This window comes from Myotis davidii, unplaced genomic scaffold (genome assembly GCF_000327345.1).
Source record: "Myotis davidii unplaced genomic scaffold, ASM32734v1 scaffold209, whole genome shotgun sequence".
NCBI lineage: Eukaryota > Metazoa > Chordata > Mammalia > Chiroptera > Vespertilionidae > Myotis > Myotis davidii.
Window position 1 is genome coordinate 212062 of NW_006300047.1, and position 21221 is coordinate 233282.

Here is a 21221-nt window from a genome sequence, read left to right on the forward strand (position 1 = left end):
TTCAGCTTCTTCATACATAAAATGGGACTAATATGATAAGTCTTGGGGGCTTGTTGAGAAGGTTTGAGAAGTGAGCATAAAGTTTACAGCACACAGAAAACTATCAATTAAAGCCAAGTCTTCATACAGGAATAGGCAAAAGTAGGTTAATAATCTTATATAATCTTATATAATAAAAGCCTAATATGCTGTGTCCGGTCATCCAGTCAGCCATTCAACCAATCAAAGTGCAATATGCTAATGATATGCTAAGGCTGCTCAACTGCTCCCTAGTGCACTGACCACCAAGGGGCAGGTAATTGACTGGTCTACCAGTCATTATGATGTGCACTGACCACCAGGGGGCAGATGCTCAGACCGGTAGGTTAGCTTGCTGCTGGGGTCTGGCCAATTGGGAATGAGTGAGATGGGCCCAAAACTCCCTGGAGCCCTCCTGCGGTCCCTCTCTGGCTGGCCAACCTTCAGCGCTTCTCCCCTGCCCTGATCATGCCCCAGTGGGGTCCCTCAGCTTGGCCCGCACCCTCTCGCAATCTTGGCTGAGGGAACCCCCATCTCCCCCCGAGTGTACGAATTTTGTGCACTGGGCCTCTAGTAACAAATAATGTAATAATTAAAAAATAAATAATATAGGAATAAACTGTGTTTCACATTTAACTGTAAACCTACTTTTATTATGATGATGTGTTGTTATCATTGTGACTCTAATGATACATTTTTTTCCCTGGGGCACTAGGAGCTGACTCCTTTTGAGGGATTTTTTTTTAATGTGCTCTGTTTATGTATCAATGGGCACCATCTCCAAGTGGAGAGGGTCCATATCTCTCCTTTGGTGTTTTCCATGAATCCAGTGTCACTAGGTATGCAGTAGACACTCAATTAATGCCTGTTGAATATGTGTAGGGATCCTATAAATAATCCTCTGAAGCTTGGTGCTGACCTAAGGACATCTAAGGATTCACGCAAGCATGTTACTTCTCAATATCCATTATGTTAAGGCAGAGCAGCTTCTAATGCCTTTCTCTGACCACTTTGCTTCTAAGTTGATTGTGTTAGGACACCTCCATGAGTGCCTCCGGGCATGGTACGTGGGGTCATATGCAGCCTAATGTTAGCAAATGCCCGGCTGGAAAAGGTAAAGAGGAATGCACATTTCCTTCCCTCTGAAATATAAACTCTCCTTACCTGATATATAAACTCCAGTGATTTCAGAGTTTGATGTATGACCTGGGGAACCAAATAATCTGGTTATGGCTTGTTTGGAAAAACAAAGAAGATAAGGCACCATGAGGGAAAAAAAAGAGAATAAAAAAATCAATAGGCTAGAACATCTCCAGGCAAAAGGTGAAGGTTATACACTAATTTATCTTGTTTCTCATAATAATGCTTCCTTTGTATCCTGCTCTTCTTGTCATATTCGTGGTGACTAGAGGGAAGGAGGGTGAAATTGAGGGAGGGAAAGTGGAGGTTTGCTTTATAAAGTGTTTATGAAATTCTTTCTCCCTGAGGCATGCCTAGACCAGGACTGTGCTTGACTCATAAGGCATGGGCACATGCTAAGAATGCCTAAGATCCTTCTTGTCAAAGAATTCCATAAGTTTTATGATATCTTGTGACCCAAAGAGCCACAGTTGTTGGAAGGAGAGGTGAGCTATAACGAACTAAATATCCCCAAGAGGCTATTCTTACAACCCACTGGGTTCCCTCTAGAGACTTCCTGATTCAACACTGAAGCTGGAACATGTCTTTATTATCCACCACTGTATCTCCAGCACCTAGAGCTGTGTATAAAATTGGTAGGTGCCCAGTAGGTTAGTTCATTCATGCATTGAACAAGTGCTGAAAATATTTGTTGAGCTTCTAATGACATGTCAGATATTGTCTTTGACATAAATGAAGGAAAAGGAAGGAAGGAAGGAAGGAAGGAAGGAAGGAAGCTAGAAGGAAGGAAGGAAGGAGGGAAAGAAGGGGGGAGGGAGGGAGGGAAGGAAGGTGACAAGTGAGGAAATCTCCCTAAGGATTTGCATAGAGAGGCCCTAGTTGTGTTTTTTTTTTATTTCTCATATGGAATCATTACTTTATTCCATTTTCTTCTTGTTGCTCAGATAAATTACCTGGACCTTAGATTCTTATTTGGGGTCTGTCTTAAGTATAAAGTGTGACAATCGGAAGTTCCGGAGACTGTGTTTATTCATGGCTTTGTAGCTAATACAAAGAAACTCAGTTTAAAAGAAATTCATTGTTATAGGTGATAAATGGTTCTAAATCCCCCCCACCCCACCCCAACCACCACCAAAAAAAAAAACAAAAACAAAAAAAAAAGGACAAAGGAGAACAAACAGAAGCTGGAAGCAGAAAGGCTACACAGAGCTGGTATCTGTGCAGAGAAGCAACCAGAGGGAGGCATTCAGAAGGTAGGCTGTGAGCTGCAAGCATGTGCGGGGTTCTTCTTTTTACGTGATGACAAGGGGCAGGCATGTGGCTGCAAGGGTTAGCCAGCTGTATAGTTACAGGGGAAAAAGTCCCCAAATGATGCCCTCATTTCTGACACCAACTGGAAGTCAAAGGGTAGCCCAAACCACCCTTAGCTTTGATAATTTGCTGGCAGGTTTCATGGAGCTCAGGACAGCTGTTAAACTCACAGCTGCAGTTTATTACAGGGGAAGCACACAAATAAGATCAGTCCAGGGAAGAAGTGCATGGGCAGAATGGAAACATTTCAGAATTGGAGCTTCAACTGTCCTCTCCCCATGGAGTAATGGGCAGCATGACTTCCCCAGTGTGGAAGTACCACCAAAGCACAGAGTGTGGTCAACCAGGGATGCTCACTTGAGCTTCTATGTTTTTTTACTGGGGCTTGATCGCATAACACTCATGGAACAGCTCTTCTGGAGCTAGAACCGATTACATGGGCTGACCATTAGTCTTCACTTCCTTCATAGGTGGGGCTGATACTCTATGGCCCCAAACCACATTATAAATCCTATTTTTAGTCCATCTGGTGGCCAGATCTCCAGGTAAACAAAGATACTCCTATGGGGCCTGATAGTTCAAGGGCCTAGGGATTACATCCCAGACGCCAAGGCTAAAGGCTAGACCTCTCTTTAGGTAAGGTTCACTTTTTGCTGCATGGGGCCCTTAAGGAATAGACATTGGTGTCCAAAAATTGCCCCAGCGAATCATTCATTCATTCATTCATTCATTCATGTCTCTGTGCAAAAGGCTGTGCTAGACTTTGTAGGGGAAATGGTGGTGGAAGAAGATGTGATTCTTGAGCTGATTCAGATGTGAGCAATAATGGGTGACATGGAGCAGGTGGAGGCTGGAAAGCGACCTAGCTAGCTAGAGAGAAGAACACTAGAAAGGGAAACATTAAAGTTCAAGTGCACAGTCTAAGGCAGTGGTTCTCAACCTTCCTAATGCCGTGACTCTTTAATACAGTTCCTCATGTTGTGGTGACCCCCAACCATAAAATTATTTTCGTTGCTACTTCATAACTGTATTTTTGCTACTGTTATGAATCGTAATGTAAATATCTGATATGCAGGATGTATTTTCATTGTTACAAATTGAACATAATGAAAGCATAGTGATTAATCACAAAAACAATATGTAATTATATATTCAATATGTGTTTTCCGATGGTCTTAGGCGACCCTGTGAAAGGGTCGTTTGACTCCCAAAGCGGTCGTGACCCACAGGTTGAGAACTGCTGGTCTAAGGGGAAATAGCCCTCCCAGTTCTCATTCCAGAAAAGTGAGATCAGGGAAGTCCAATTATGTGGCCAGGGCATGGGGACAAGTCATTCAAATTTATAAGAAGCAGGCATAGAGAGTCACCAGCACAATCTTTATCCTATTTTATTTTCTTCTTAGCACCTACTCCATCTGAAATTATCTTGTTTGTTTGTTTGTTTGTTTTGGTTTGGTGTTTGTCTCTGCCAGTAGAATAAAGGGAGGGTATTTGCCTTCTCACCATTATATCCTAGGTCCTTGCCTGGCACAAGGTAGACACTCATTGAGCCATTAAATGAATTTTGTTCCAACTCCATGCCACAAGAAGGATCTCTGAGCATTCCACCTACAGGGCTTAAGCTTCTCCAGCTAAATCAAAGAGAAACTCACAGCCACCAACAGGGTGTGTAGCTCCAACTCAACTCCTGCGCATTTTTTTTTTTCCAGCAGGAGGGTCATGCATTGTATCAGGGGGACAGGAGGCTTGCTGGTATTGTGCTTCATTTGTCCATTTAGATCTGTCTGAAAGTGGAGGGGAAAATTGTATATGCAAACCTGCTGTCTTTAACTGTAAAAACCCCACATCAAGTTAATAAAGAACCAGGTACTTAGCTTCACAATTTCACATCTTAACACAGGGAGGCATTTTTGCAAAAGTTTGAATGAACATAATTATCAATTTCCACATGCATATGATGATTGAGCTGGGGTCAGGCAAATGCTTCCTAAACACAGGTCGTTGACAATGGTACTCACTCCTCTCATCGACCATGTGCAAATTTGTGTCACTATCTTTTGACTCCATTTTTTGATTTCCACATAAATCCCTGATGAATGCAAAACATGAAGATGCTCTTAAAATCAATTCAGTTGGGGCCTGGGGACTTTGCTTTCTGTGAGAGAAAATTATAGGTACATCTTATTGGGGAGGGGGGTGTAAATTGGCAGATAATGACTTGAGGCAAGGCAGTGGTGAACTTTTTTTATTTACTGGGAGTCAAGAAATTCAGACAAAGGTTGGGGCAGGAGATGACACAAACTACTGAATAGAGGCGGAATCTTGTTTTGGAAAGGGAAGATATATTAAATTACGACTATAAAATGAATTTGGGTAAATGGTTTATAAAGGTATAATGATGTAGTTCTATATATTTGGCAATATTCTGTTGTAGAAGTTGAATGGACTACAATAATAGAGTTAGAACATGACTTGGGAAGTAAGACTAAACACAAGAGGTGCCTGATTACGTTTTGTGACAAGCAATAGTGAGGTGAGCCAAGAACACAGGTGGAATTCAACCAAGTGGAGGGGAGTGTCTTACTATGGGTGAAAAATAAGCAAAACTCCACTGCTGCCTTAGTAATGAAGGAGCCACATGCCTCGAAATATACAGCTCTCACAGGTAGAGCAACATAGATCTAGCAGCTCCAGTTTAAAAGAAGGACTGAGGTGGGGTAATAGAAGAGGTAATTCTCCTTCTTTCTGTCTATTTTTATTGATGCACATCCAACATCTAATGCCAGGTAATGGGCTACAATGCACAGTGTGGCTCCTTTCCTCATGGCAGTGTATACACAGGCATCAGAGCAAGTCTGCCTGGATTTTAATCCTAATTTAATTTCCTCCCTTACTACCCGTGTAACTTTGGGAAGTTACTTTCTGACTCTTTCCTCCTCTTCTGCAAAATGAGGATGACAATCCACATCTAGAATTATTGTGAGCATTACATGAGTTTGTACAACACCTGGCATGTTAAACATTTTTCTATTATGAATGTTAATACTTTAAAGAACCATATGTGTGAGTCTGGCTGTCATAAAGGCACGATCCTTTCCTGAAGTGCCTGTCATACTCTGCCGGTATCTCCTTAGTCATTTCTCCTTCTGCCTGAACCTTTCCCCTCCATTACTTCCCTAGTGGTCTACATTGACATAGTTTCTCCTTCACTTCCAAAAACACACTGATAGGGAAAGGGGGTGTACATTGGTTTAGGGTAAGGGGGTGTACATTGGTTTTGGAGACTTCAACTTTCATAACTGGGCATGGTTAGTCCAATATGTCCTGTAGGGGGAGCCATTCCCTTTCCCTCTTCCTACAACCAGCTCATAAGAGAACGTTCTATCTTCTCAAAAGGATCAAGTAGCTATGGTTGCCACCTCCTTATCTCCCACTGGTACCCCTTGAAGGGGGAAAAGTTCTTTATTTAATTTATGAGATGAGGAGTTTATATCCTAAATTGGACCCGTCTTCTCTGTTGGAAAAAAAGTAATGTGCAAAAGACAATGGGCCCCTATTTTTCTCACTTCTCTATTCTTGATGAGAGTGAAGTATGGTCTTTCATGAAGCTGGTTGGACAAGGACCAACTAGACATAAACCTTCCCTACGTGGGCCTCTATGTCATGTAGCAATTGGCATAAGACAAAGTACCTTAAAACTTGGTGGCTTAAAACAACAACCTTTTTTTTTTTACAAGTCTATGAACCGTCTGGGTGGTTTTACCGATTTGAGTGGGCTCACTTATGGTGGGCTCACTTATGCATCGTCAGTAAGCTTGAGGGTTGGCTAGAAGCTAGCTGGCCTATGATGGCCTTGGTCGGTCACGTGTCTCTCACCCTCCAACAGGCTAGCCTAGGCTTGTTGCTGTGGTGGTAGTGAGAGTTGAGAGTCCATGTAGGTGTATGAGAGGATAATAAGAGACCCACACAGGCTTTCAAGCCTCAGATTGCCTGGGGCATACTATAATCTTATCTCACAAAACAAATCATACATCTCAGCCAGGAAACTACAGAATGACAAGCACAGGGTGTGGATACTGGCAGGCATTAATGAGGACCATGACTGCAATCAGTCCCAAAGTCTGCAACAGGAGGTTGGGGGATGCATTAGTCCAAAAGGTGAGAGCAGCCTTACCTGGGTAGGCTAGGACAGCTTTATAAGGGAGGAGAGTCTTGAGCCAATCTTCAGGCAGTGAGCATGTATTCTTAAAGAGGAAGGGCCACAGGAAGAAAGCGTAGCTCACAGGAAAGCTCAGAGCCCTGACAGGGCTTGGTGCATTGGAGGAACTGGCAGTAACTCAGCAGAATAAGTACAAAGGTAGGTCCTGAAAGCTGAGGTTGACAGGATTGAGCTAAATAGCTTAGGTTTTCTCTTAGAGCTACCAAAAACCACCAAAGGTTTTTATCCTGTTGAATGAAGTGATCTGCCTTCTTTGGAACGATCATCCTGTCTAAGGTCAGGAAGAGAAGAAAGAGCCTTACCCTCCCCTCCCATCTGTAAGTCAGGATTCTGTTGCCAAATAATGCTCCTTCCTCCACCCACCCCGCTTTGTCCAGCTCGAGTGTTTCTTGCAGGAACACAGCTAAGTGGTTCTAATTCACAAACCTGGGAGCCAGCTCTTTTCATGGCTGCCAGACAATAACATCTCCGGACTCCGGCCACACGCACAAAAAGAACACCAGAAATCATGGCAGGAGTAAGAAGTAAGGCCCCGATTTAAAGCTCTTTCTGGCCTTTTCATCCTGAAGTATCTGTAATTAGACTGGGGAGAAATGATTTCTTTAATTCATGCTATTTCACGCAAAATCATTAGCACCATTCAGTCGTATCTTTATTACTCCTGTGCACGCTGCCTCTACCATAGTTGAGAGCAACAATGGGGCTCTACTTATCTTCAGGAAGCCAGCCCATTCTTTTGGTGAAGGAAAAGTGGTCCCGGCCCCAGGTTGCCATAGACACTGGAGAAGGCTGTCACCGGGCTGCAGCACACCTATTTCCTGGTGACATGCGGAATTAGAGGTATTGAGGAATCAAAGGGAGAACTAGCCCCATGAAACAAAGGGCCCTTTCAGCGTCTCCTGACACACTTCTTCGCAAAAGCAGCCTCCCCATGCCCCTCCTCCCTCTGCCTTCCTCCCTGAGGCCAGGATTTGAATCCCAAGGATGGAGGCAGTAACCTCCATGAATGGCTCAAATTCATTTAAGGAGCAAAGACCTCCCTTAAACCACAGCAGTAGCTTCCTGTGGCCAAGAACTTCATGATGTGCCCCCAGCCCTGCCTGTTTGTCACCTGCCTGGTGACATTCCTCAGCCACTTGCTACTGCTGTACTGTCCTCCTTTGAGTTCATAAATATGCAATGCATTTTCCCACTTCAGAGACCTTTGTCCTTGCTGTTCCTCCTTCCCACATTCTCTCCTTCTTGCCCTTTGTATAGCTGGCTCCTCCTTGTTCCCCAGGTCTCAGTGTCAGGGTTGCTTTCCCCGGAGACCATGCCTGACCTCTGTGTCTAAAATAGCTCCTCTACCCAGTTATTCTCTGTCTTGCCATCTTGGCTCCTTCTGGGTAATTTTCGCAAGCTATAATCATCTTTTATTTACTGTTTGCTTATTTATGCCTGATTTCCCCCACTAGGGTATAAGCTGCATAAAGGCAGGTGTCCAATAGATGTGTCTGCTTATCATTGCTTGGTTTCCAGCCAAAGCAGATGCTGAGGATTCAAGTGCAAGTGGTTTAGTTGGGAACTGAAGGAAGTAGGGATGAGTGAGGGATAGGAGTGAGACAAGGAAGGAAAGACAGCCACTAATGAGGGCTGTGGAGAGCAGTTGTCAATAGACTGGGTGGCTTATAAACAACAGAAATTTATTTCTCACAGTTCTAGAGGCTGGAAGTCTGAGATCACGGTGTCTGTATGGTCGGGTCTTGGTGAGAGCCCTCTTCCAGTCGTAGACATGCTGTTCTACTTATGTCCTTTCATGCTGGGAGGGTAAGGGAGCTCTCTGGGATCTCTTATAAGGGCACTAATCCCAGTCATGAGAGCTTCACTCTCATGACCTAATCCAGTGATGGCGAACCTTTTGAGCTCGGCGTGTCAGCATTTTAAAAAACCCTAACTTAACTCTGGTGCCGTGTCACATATAGAAATGTTTTGATCTTTGCAACCATAGTAAAACAAAGACTTATATTTTTGATATTTATGTTATATATTTAAATGCCATTTAACAAAGAAAAATCAACCAAAAAAAATGAGTTTGTGTGTCACCTCTGACACGCATGTCATAGGTTCGCCATCACTGACCTAATCACTTCCCAAAGTCCCCAAATACCATCACATTGAATATTATGCTTTAAAAATAAAAGAACTAACATTCTTTTTAAAAATATATTTTTATTGATTTTAGAGAGAGAGGGGAAGGGAGAGGGCAAGAGCAATAGAAACATTGATAAAAGAGAAACATCGATTGGCTGCCTCCTACATGCCCCCTACTGGGGTCGAGCCCAAAACCTGGGCATGTGCCCTGACTGGAAATTGAACTGGTGACCTCCTGGTTCCTGAGTCAACACTCAACCACTGAGCCATAACTGCCAGGCTGAAGATTATATTTTAACATATAAGTTTTACAGGACACAAGCATTCAGCCTATAGCAGGTGTGTTATCAAGCAAGTTACCATTGGGCAGCTGGAGTTGAAGCCACTCAGGGAACTCTAGAAGCCAATGTAGAACACATATTTAGAGTTGCCTCACCTGAGGAGTGATAGAGCTGGAGTGGTTGCACACCAGCTACCACCACTCAGTGGAGGATGTTCCCAGGGAGTGGGAAGTCGCCCCCACTGTCAGCCTGCCATGTCCATGGGCAGGGTGGGCTCTGGGGGACAGAGAAAATCTTGAGGTGGAAAGTTGTGGATGTGAGCTCTGAGAGTTGGGTTGTGCGTACTGTATTTGTAAAGAAATGGAGGGGATGCGGATGGCATCTGTGACAGTGATCCACAGACATTTGTTTAATACATGAATGAATGGTCACTATGATTTGTGCTGCAGCTATTATCTGGCCCTTAAGAAATGTTCAACCTAATAGGGAAGACAACTAGAACACTTTAAAGGAGAAAAAGCACAGAGTTGGGGCTCAGGCAGAGCCTGGTTCAAATCCAGCTGTGTGACCCAAACGAAGTATGTGACCTCTGGGAGTCTCAGTTTCCTCACCTGTAAAATGGGGATAATAATTCCCACCTGACAGGTTATTGTAAAATGACTCGAGATAGTATAAACCAAGTTCATAAATGTGTCTGGCATGTAGTAGGTGACCAATAAATCTTATTTATCTTTGCCATGAAAAGCTATACATGGCAGTGAGTGGACCATTAGGAGCTAAATTGGACAACAAAAACTAGGAGAGGTCCTGGCCAGGTAGCTCAGTTGGTTAGATCATCATCTTGATAGTCAAAGGCTGTGGGTTCAATACCTAGTCAGAGCACATTGAAGAAGCAGCCATAGGTAGGTGGAACGGTAAATCAATGTTTATCTCTCTCATTCTTTACTGTCCTCTCTCTCTCTAAAATTGATTTAAAATTTTTTTAAAAAACATCCGTGCACAAAAACTAGGAGACACATGAAAACTGGAGTGGTCATGAATGGCGTCTAGAGAGGTAGATATGTTTGAAGAATGGGTGCCGTTAACATGGATGAGTGTGAGATGGAAGGCTAGTCTGGCTAAGAATAATATTCACCTCTACTTATCAGATGCTTACCATGTCTCAGACCCTGTGGGAGGCACTTTACTGGTATATATGTAATTTCTAATCTGCAAAAGATAGTCCTATAGGGTAATTATTATTAACTCTCTGCCCTCAACCACAAAATTAAGTAGCAGAACATGGACTAAAAGTAAGAATTGTCTTTAAAGAGCTTTGTAAGAAAGAGACAATTCAGTTGCTCCCGGGAGGTGCCTACATCACAGTGGGGCTAGGGCATGTGGGTGAGGGCGACTTAACTGGAGTGATGGGAGCCACGTGGAAATAAAGGGCTGACCAAAAATACCATGGAAGAAAGTCACGTGGGGGCTTTACATAATTAAAGGGGTGAAAGGGTCGACAAGCTGCATTTTGAGGTGAAATTCACATACAATGGAGTACACACATATTGATGGTGCAGCCCAATGAGTTTGTCCTTCTGAGACCACCCACATAACTACCACCCAGATCAAGGTATAGCATGTTGGCATCTTTCCAGAAATTCCCCATGCCCTTTCCAATCAATAGCTCTATCCTCCCCCCCAGGAAATCACTCTTCTGACTTTTATCACCAAAGATTAGACTTTCAAAGTAATATCCTTTAATGTATAAAAGGAATCCATGCTTGTTGTAGAAAATTCAGACAATGATCAAAAGATTGAAGAGAATCATCCTATAGCTTGGAAGTAACCACCTTGAACATTTTGGTCTATTCTGTGCTTTCTTTAGTGTAGATTTTTTATTTTAATGTGAGTCCACATTGTATACTCAATTGTACATTCTGTTTTTTTAAAGTGATCATTAGGACATAAGCATTTCCCCAGGTTAATTCCAAATTCTTTGTAAACTTGATTCTACATGGCTTTAAATATTCCATTGAGGAATTAGCAAAAAGTACTTACCAATCCCTAAATGTTAGCTTTTTAATTCGTTTCCAGTATTTCTTAGTAATGAATGCCGGTTTTCATCACACTCTGTCTGCATTTCAGACTCTTTTGTTAAAATGGGGGTGAAAATACTGGGTTAAAATAATACATGTTTTTTAAATCCTTACTACATTTTGCCAAAGAGCTTTCCAGAAGAGGTCAATTTATGTCCCTATCATCGGGGTACACAAACTGCCCCCCCACCCCCGTGCTTCCCACTCATCAGCATTGAGCACCCTTGGCTTTTTTGAAACTTGAAGGACTATCTGGAAAAACTCAGAAAAGCTCTCGAACAAATTGCTCTGTTTAGTGTCCACTCTGAAGAGCAAACTGGTTCATTTTCCCTCTCATATTCTGTAATGCTGAGACATTCTGAATAGATGGCCTCAGAAATCACTTTGGTTCAACATCTGGAGACATCAGTGGGCACTGAGCAGGGCAGGCAGACAAGGGACATTTGTGGGTTGCCTTGGAGCAGGGTCACAGATGGCCTCCCGTTACATAACCTCCTTCAGAAGAGAACCTTCTATTTGCCTCATTTCATCATGGCACGGAGGAGGAGGGAGTTGACAGACTCCGTTTGCGACTTGGGCAGCTTCAGAGGGTGCCTTTGTGAGGATGGGAGCAGCGTGAGAGCTGGTAGTTACAGTGCAGGGCACAGCTGGAGGCAGAATGATCAGGGCCAACCTAACATTTAGGTCAGGCTCCAAAATGGCCTTCCAAGGCCTGTTCTGCTATTTTAAATTGTCCTCCATCTCCCGGAAACCTGGCCTTTGCACTGGAATGAAAGGCCAGGATAGATGTGCCTGCTCTCTTTAGGACTCTTCCAAACTTGCTTTCAGGAAAACCACCCCTGGAGAAATTTTGCACCATGAGCAGGAAAACTCACTGCGCACAGACTTTCAAAAAGCCCAAGGGATAACTCCAGTGATGGCCGTGTCTGGGATAAAGAGGTTCATGGGAAGGGTCATCTCCATCACCGTGGAGGCCCTGCTTCCTTGCCTGAAGTTAGATACCCTGGACCTGTGCTTGTTGAACACGGTTTTCCTCTCTAGGCTCCTCCTCTAAGTGACTTTGGATCACAAGATGCTCACCATCACCCAATTACATTGTGCTTCTATCCTTAAGTGCATCTTACATTAAACTGATGGGCACAATGGTTTTTGTTGTGAATATGTGTGTGTTCTGCCCCGGATACATTATTAGATGCTATAATGTTTACCCACAATAGTAGCTAATGACACTTTTGTGATTAACTTTCACTACCTAGAAAAAAGAAACCAGTTTTCATGTGTAAACAGTGTGCAGCTGGTGAGTTTATGCTCTTCCGGTCCCCTGAACCCTGACATTCTTGATTCCTTTGTGTTTATTCTGTATTTATAATGCATGTCCACCCCCACCCCCCAAAGAAAACAATTCTGATTTCTACTGATGCCTGGGTGCTGGAACTCCAGGTAGCCCAGTCCACCCATAGTGCAGCATCTGGTGGATTTGGCAGGTATTTTTCACCCCCACCTGCACCACAGTGCTGGGTTAGCTGCCCCATCATACAGCCATGCTGTAAGGCCAGAGACTGGGTGACAAGTGGCCAACCTTCTCTGTCATTCCTCCCAGAATTCTTGCCACCTCCCTGAGGCATGGTGAATGTGTCAGGTACAAGCCACCAATGCATTTGGAACAACAAGCCACCACTTCTAGACTTAGGGACCCTCCTGTTGCTCCTGCAGCTTCAATTACAGGTACTCAAAAACATCCCCCCTCCCCCGATTCACTTACTCTCTAAATGGATTTTGGAGAACTGAGGAAGGTGTGGTGGCTGAGCACACTCAAGACACAAGGTTCACAAATGCCAGACTGCCTTCTTTAAATGAGGGTGGGGAGAGAACACAAGATACAAAACAAAATACACGTGAATTCTGTCCTTTCTGATTCCTCCGCAGCCACACACACACACACACACACACACACACACACACACGCACACACACTCACATGTAATCTCAACAAATTGTCCTGCCATCCATATGTGTTCTCTTGCTTAACTCCTATTTATCCTTTAACCCCCCTTCCTCCCCCAGCTCAGAATCTCATTCTCTGGGTCATCTTATTTGTCCCACTCCACCAATTCAAAACAAATCACCTCTCCGTTCTGCTGACCTTCTTTTATCGCCTCACTAAACTCATAACACCAAATTAGATTGTGGGTTTATATAGACTATGTGTGACTTGCAAGTAAGGACCAACTTGTTCCTCCATATTTGATTCCCTAAGGTTTAACCCAGTTTCAAGCACATAACAGCCTGGCCAGTGTTGCTCAGTAGTTGAGTGTTGACCTATGAGCCAGGAGGTCACAATTCAATTCCCAGTCAGGACATTTGGACAGGGTAAATGCCTGGGTTGTGGGCTCTATCCCCAGTAGGGAGTGTGCAAGAGGCAGCAGATCAATTATTCCCTCTCATCATTGATGTTTCCATCTCTCTCTCCCTCTCCCCTCCTCTCTGAAATCAATTAAAACAACAAAAACATCAAGCACATAGCAGATGATCAGTAAATGTTTTCAATTATATTAAATATTACAGTAAACATGCCTCCTAGTTTACATAAATAACAATAATACTTACAGTGGATATTCACTATGTGCTAGGCACTATTCCAAGTGTCTCAGTTGTCCTCATTGAATACTTACTAGCCTGGGAGGTAATATTATATTTCCCATTTTACAGATGAATAAATAGAGGTCCAGAGAGGTTCAGCAACTTTCCCAAAGTCACACAGATGGTACGTAGCAGAGTCAGGATTTGAGTCCAAGTGATGTGGCCACAAGTGGAATCTATGAGTCTATTTTACCACTATATTTTATATTTTCACCTGAATAATTCCATAGCACTGTGAATTAAAACCAGAGGGCTCACTCACAGGAAAAGGGCAGAGTAAAATGATTTCAAATAGACCTAAAAATAACACTCCTTTTTCACCATCACTTGTATGTAAGCCACTATATGTTCATTCATTTGTTCCTTCCTTTGCTCCTTTACAAATATTGATTGACTGACTACCATGTTCCAGGGACTGTTTTAAGAATTAGCTTTCACTAATAAACAGAAAAGGATGCAGCCTTTATCTCCACAAAGCTTAGAATCTAAATTCATTTCCATTTATCTCTCTCTCAAAAAACATCTGAGGACCACCTTTGTGCCAAGGTTAGGTAAGGTTCTGGAGATATGAAAATGAATCAAGAACAGTCTGAGCCTAGCCAGTGTGGCTCAATGGTTGAGCATTGACCCATATACCAAGAAGGCAGCTGTTTGATTCCCCATCAGAGCACATGCCTAGGTTGGGGGCTTGATTCCCAGTAGGGGTCATGCTGGAGGCAGCTCATCAATGCTGATGTTTCTGTCTCATTGATGTTTCTATCTCTTTTTACATCTCCCTTCTTCCCTCTCTAAAATAAATAAATAAATAAATAACATTAAGGAAGAGCCTGAGTTCCTTGAAGAACTCATAAGTGGTAGGGGACACAGACACAATAGCAATAATTGAAATGGAAAAGGGCGAAAAAGCAGAAATTTGCATGAAGGAGACTGAGCCCAACTCCAGGACTCTTTGGAAGGCTTCCTGGAGCAGATGTGGCTGCGCCTGAATCTTGAGGGACCTGCAGATGTCAACCAGGCGAAGACAGTTGGGAGAGCTCCGGCAAAGGGGTAGAGATGAGGGATAATTCTCTGTGTGTCTATCTACAAGCACTTTGCTGGAGCGAAGTGAGAAGCGATGACAAGATAAACTTGGAGCATACAAGAGCATGGGCAATCTGAATCCACTGGAGAAGTAAATAAAATATTTCCATAAGATCTATGAGAACTTCCATTTTCCACATTGTATGGAAGAGAAATGAAAAGAAAACAAATTGATCTTGATGATGGGGGGTGGGGAGCTTCCTTCTAGGATGGTTGTATAAAACAGATCTTGGCAGATAACTATTAGGGACAATTATTGCTTCTCCAGGCCATGGAGTACTTTTGAAATAAGTCACTTGACTTATAAGTGTAGGCTGGACTCATATTTTGTACAAGAAGGAAACTGCTCTTAAACAAGATTGATATTCAGTTTATTCCTCCAGTGACCAAAAATAATGTCAAAGGGGAGAAAAATGATTAAAGAGAGGTGTGAGAAGAAGAATAAAGGGGCATTAGAGGGGTGGTTTATGGTGCAAGGCATTTTGTTAATGTTAAGCTTTCCCAGGTGCGTCATATAAGTCACAGAACAAGGCAATGGATGAAAGTTTTATTTTCTTCTTGGAAATAATGAGCCCCTATGAACTAAATAAAAAAATATCGGGAACATGGGGAATTGATTATGAGGGCATAAAAGTGATTGTAGGGATATGTCCCACCATGAAACAACAACAACAACCATCACCATTTTATGTTTGTTTTGTGCTTTAAAGATTATCAAGTACTTTAATGATATATCATTTCTTGGGATCTCATTTCAGACTTGGGAAGTGGACATTATATCATCCTCAGGTTACAGATAATAGAGAACGGGATGGATGAGTGTTGTTCAAGGTCTTTCCGCCAGTAAGGAGCCAAACTAAAATTCAAAGTCAAGTTCACTGACTCTTCAATAAGCTCATTTTGTGTGTATAACACCTTCCCCCAAACACCCCTTTCTGGCAGACATCCTCTAATGAAGGTTAGTTAGAACTTCTCCACAGTTCTAGTGACTAGTCCCAAAGTTCCATTTAATCATGAACCTTGATAAAATCCCTTCACTACAGATGAAGTTCATATATTTGGAATAGTTAGAATTTCAGTACATTGTTTGCCACCTTCCTCCAGCGAGCTTCGCCAGAAGAAATGGCTCGAAAATGAAAGGTCCCCTCCTAGGCAGACTGAGCCGGTACTGCCTGCTCTTGCCCCGTGGTGAGCTATGACTGTGGAGCCACAAAGCAGCCCCTCAAAGCGGGAGGTGAGCAGGGTAAATCGAGTGCCCAATCTAGTTTTATTTGATTTGCAATGTTTTGTTTGGGTCCATTTCCTTCTTCCATTTTTAACTTTTTATTTAGAAATAGTTATAAATTCCCTGCAAGTTGTAAAAATAGTAGAGCACTCACATACCCTTCACCCAATGGTAGCTTCTAACCTATTTATAGTACAATTAGAGGCCCAGTGCATGAATTCATGCACAGGTGGGGTCCCTTGGCCTGGCCAGTGATTGGGGCTGATGGGGATGGCGGGAGGTTGGCGGGGGGAAGGGGCCACAGGAGGTTGGCTGGCCGGGGAGAGGAGCCATGGGAGGTTGGCTGTGGGAGCACACTAACCACCAAGGGGCAACTCCTGCATTAAGCGTCTGCCCCCTGGTGGTCAGTGTGCATTATAGTGACTGGTTGACCAGTTGTTCGGTCACTTAGGCTTTTATATATATAGATTTTTAGAGGGTTTTAAATTTTTTTATTTTCTCTGAATTAGTTACCAAAACTATAGCAAATGAAGGTCAGCATCAAAGCTAGGTGTCACATAAAAGATTTCTGATCTTGGAAACTTGGAAAACCTGGCACGTACTTCTGCCAGGCACTAGCTGGTGGCTATCCCATGTCAGCAGGCAAGTGCCCTCCACCTCTGAAGCGTCCTTCACTCATGCTACCTGCCTGGCCTCTGCAGCGGCTGAGTTTTAATTGCATTTTTCAGAAGGGGAGTTTTGAATGAACTGGGGTACCTCTCCGGCACTTCCCTTATGGCACGGCTCCACACCCACACATAACAGCTCCAGGCCAGGACACCTCTGACACTGGGCTTCTTGAGCTGGGCCCACAGATTCTTATTGTTGGGCTCTGGTGATTCCAGGAACCTCTGGGACACATCTTGTGTCCCTATGACCCTAGCTGGCTTACCCATTTTTAGTTTAGTAGGATTCTTTATTTTTGCTTCCACTTCCTCCTATGCTCCAGCTCACTCCTCTCCTGTGGACAGGCATAGAGTTCCAAGCACACTTCACAGTTTTCTTCAAATGCTGGTATCTTACCTTAGATCACTGTGAAATGGAAGTTATTCCCTCTCTGCCATCCACTCATCCTGTCCACTCCCTTCCCAGTCCCCACCACTTGACCTAATGATTGTTGTTGTTAGATTAATCCCAGGAGTACAGACAAGCGCATACCCCTTCTTTAAAGAAAACATTTTCAGGCTTTAGGCTAATAACACACACACACACACACACACACACACACACACACACACACACAGGAAATTTGAAGCAGAAAAAGGGAGACTGTGAGCAGACTAACTAGGAACTAGGAGACATGCTAAGGGATCATCTTACATGTTTAAATCTGGTATTTGCTCTGTTTTAAAATCAGACCATGGAAAACTCCTCTTCCCATGAAGGGGTTTAAATTCAATCCCTGATCTCTAACCACCAGGAAACTGGATAGATGCAATTGAATAACTGATAACACTCCCCTAAAGCCAAAGAGAGAGAGAGACTGTGGGGAAAGTGAAGGCATTAAAGAGATGAGAATGCCATGGGTTAGGAATGGGAAGTAGAGGAGATATAAAGAGGACAGAGTTCCTCCTGAGGAAAGAGAGCCCCAGGATCTAAAATAACCCCCCTCCCCCGCAAAAAAACAACCAGAAACAAAAATAATAAAATAAAATAGAATGACTCCCCCCACCCCCCAACACAAACACACACACACACACAAACACACACACACACACACACACAACTAAGAATCCATCTGTAAAATCATAGCCTCTGTGGGGGCATTTGATGGGACAATAGTAAGACATTATTTACCAGGTCTCCCATTCTCCATTAAGAAGATAAACTTACCAATAAGTGTAAGAAGACTATGACCCTCCCAGAATACACATCCTCTTCCATGCGGCTGCCAAAGCATTAACTCGGTCCTTTAATAGCATTTCATCTAATCATAGTCACAGCTGCCCATGCTGGCAAATCGCTGAGCTCACTGCCCTTCTAATGGAAAGTGTGGAAGGTCAAAAGAAGCAGAGCTGGCTCCCAACTGGGCTTTTGAGAGCTGACCTTTTATTTCCTCCATGGCTCTGCGGCAGAAGAAAGTCCTCATTTCGCAAGGACGTCCCTGTAATTGGGTTTAACACAATGGCCGCCACCTAGATCCTTGGCGAGGTGGCGACGGACTCAAATTCAAGAAATTAAGAATTTGAGAGCACAAGAGGTCATCAAAAGCCACTTGGTTCAGTCTCTTGCCTTTGGATTTGACCATTCCTTCTGGCACGTCGCACCAAAAGACAGGCTTTCCTGCACAGACAACATTAGAATCACTTCGGGTAACCTTTCAGTGTTTACTTTGTCAAATAAAAATGTCCCAAGAACTGTGGCCACTTTCCCTGGCTTTCTTTTTAAGGTCAGCTCTTCCAGTTTTCTCATTAGCGGAGATGGAAGCGATAGAGGGCACCTCATTTTGTGAAGGGATGAAGACAGTAATTAAGTCTTTTCCATTCTGGGCTAACTAGTCCCAATTATTTCTAACCTTTTCACATGCCCTCCCCCACTTTTTTTCTGACCTTTTAATGAATTTTCACTGCTTACCTCTGGTCCTTACATATTCTTCACAGTTTGCCAAAGCTTTTCAATAGTAATGATGAAATGATTACTATTTCCCCCTAGTTATAGCAGCAGACTCTCATTGTTGAGAAATATCTAATAACAATTAGATGCCTAATTTTCAGCTGCAACTCTGCAGTGACATTTCCACCAAATGCATCAGCGATGCTCTCCTCTTTTGCAGAGTGCTAGGTCCTGTAAGAGAAAGAAAGCAGGTAGGTATTAAGTCCTTGTAATATGAATACCACAATGATGAGCGTGGGAAACTGGTACCCTTTAAGCACCTACTGTGTACTGGACACATGATTAATTTCTTAATCCTCCTTGGATTCCTGCAAAGGAGTTGAGATGCTATCATGCTACTTTCCAGAGGAGCAAACTAATGCTCAGAGTCTTTGAATGCTTTGCACAAATTCTTACGGTGAATTCAGTGGCAGAAAAGTGCTAGAAACACAGGCCTATTCTGCCCTAAAGCCAATATGTGGAGTTTTCCAGGCTTTGGTCATTTTTGCTATGTTCACAGTTATGACCCTTGGATTATTTGGCTACAAATCAAGGGTCACCTTGAAAAGACAAAGGTGATATTAGTATCAGTGATATAGGACAAATGCTGTTATTCCCAGGAAGTCAAGAGGGGGTTTAGAGGAGAGAGAATTAACACCTATAGGATCTTCCCAATGGGATCACCATGACCCTGTTCTTTAGAGATAGGGTGGGGTTCAGAATAGATGCACCCTGAGACCAGGCTGGCTTTCATCCCAGCTTCTCTACTGTGCAGCCTTGGGCAAAATGCTTCCTCTCTCTCTCTCTCTCTCTCTCTCTCTCTCTCTCTCTCTCTCTCTCTCCTTCCAATCTCTCATCTGTAAAATGGAATTATTGTCAGCAACTACCTCCTTGTGCTCTTAGGTGTATCAACAGGTTAACAGTGAATAGGACTTAGCCTGGATTAGTAAATGCTGAGTCATTAGTAATTACTGTTACAGAAATCTCTTCTTCCCTAGGGTGAAACAACCTTTAATGGGCTTTTTTTTTTTTTTTGAGTCATTTCATTGTTATGGTAACCATGGCAAACAGGTATTTCCATGAAATTTTTATTCTTAAGCAAAAACTTGAAAATCTCATTTGCTAACTAAAGTTATTTAATTTTTCCAGGCCCAAGGGGATCTAGGTTTCTATCAGAGCCATGAAAGGCTTTAAGCAAGGGATTTTGGGGATTGGACAGGATGTCCTCAAGCAATTAACTATACAAGTGGATGAGACAAAAATCAAGTCTATCTGAAATACAAGGTTATTATGTTTTAAGACAACTGTGGAAATTTCACAGGGATGGGAAATGGGAGAGAATTTTAAAGTTTATCCCCTTCTGTTGTCCTAAATGTAAAATTTAGATTGACGTATAACATGTGGGATAGGACTTTTACCACATACACACATCGGCATAACCAGCACCTGATCAGAAGACAGACCAATAACAACAACAACAAAAAATAATAACACAACAAAAAGAAAAAAAGAGAGAGAGAGAAAAGACAGAACATTGTCAGAACGTATTTCACTGTTTCCTTTGTACACATAGCCCTAATGAGGAATGATAGTACCCACATGTTGAAAAGTAAACCATTTGCTTGATCTGTCAGAAGCTCTAGGATGAACTAACTTTCCTTTCTTTCTCAGATTTTGGCCAAGATCGAGTCCACCATTTTTTAAAGGTTCTGGATAGTCTGCATATTAGCTATTCATTGAAAACTACCTTTTCCCAGTTCTACTCCAATGAATACAAAATTGTAAAAAAAAAATAAATAAATAAATAAAAAAGAAAGAAGGAAAAGAAACGAAAAAAAATCCCATTAAAATAGATGTAATTTTCTTTTTGTTAATCCTCGCCCAAAGGTATTTTTTTTCTATTGATTTTTAGAGAGAGTGGAAGGGAGGGAGGAGAGACAGAAACATCGATGTGAGACACATCCATTGGTTGCCTCCTACTTGTACCCCAGCAGGGCTGGGGATCAAGCCTACAACTGAGATATGACCAGAATCGAACCAAGGACCATTCAGTCCTCAGGCCGACACTCTAACCTCTGAGCCAAACCAGCTAGGGCAGAATGGGTGTCATTTTCCACCAAGATGGGCTCAATCATGCAGGGGGTTCTGTCTTTCTTGTGATGTAGTTTACAGTCATTTGCCTGATGATTTGCTATTTAACTTCGGTGTGGATGGCTGTCTTCTCTTTTCAACCACATTTCGGATCCCTTCTGGGGAGACTTCTTGTTGCACTTCTTCGAAGGCTTTGCAGCTCTGAGTACTCAGGACGTATGGTTATCTCACTGTGTTTACTAAAGAAATGATCCAAGGAATGGGTGCATCCATCCTCTCAGGCAATTCATATTGTTAAAATAACACAAAACAAAAATAAAGCCTTGGTGCATCCCTGAAAGCTATGTTTTCATTCATTAGCATAATGAATCAGGACA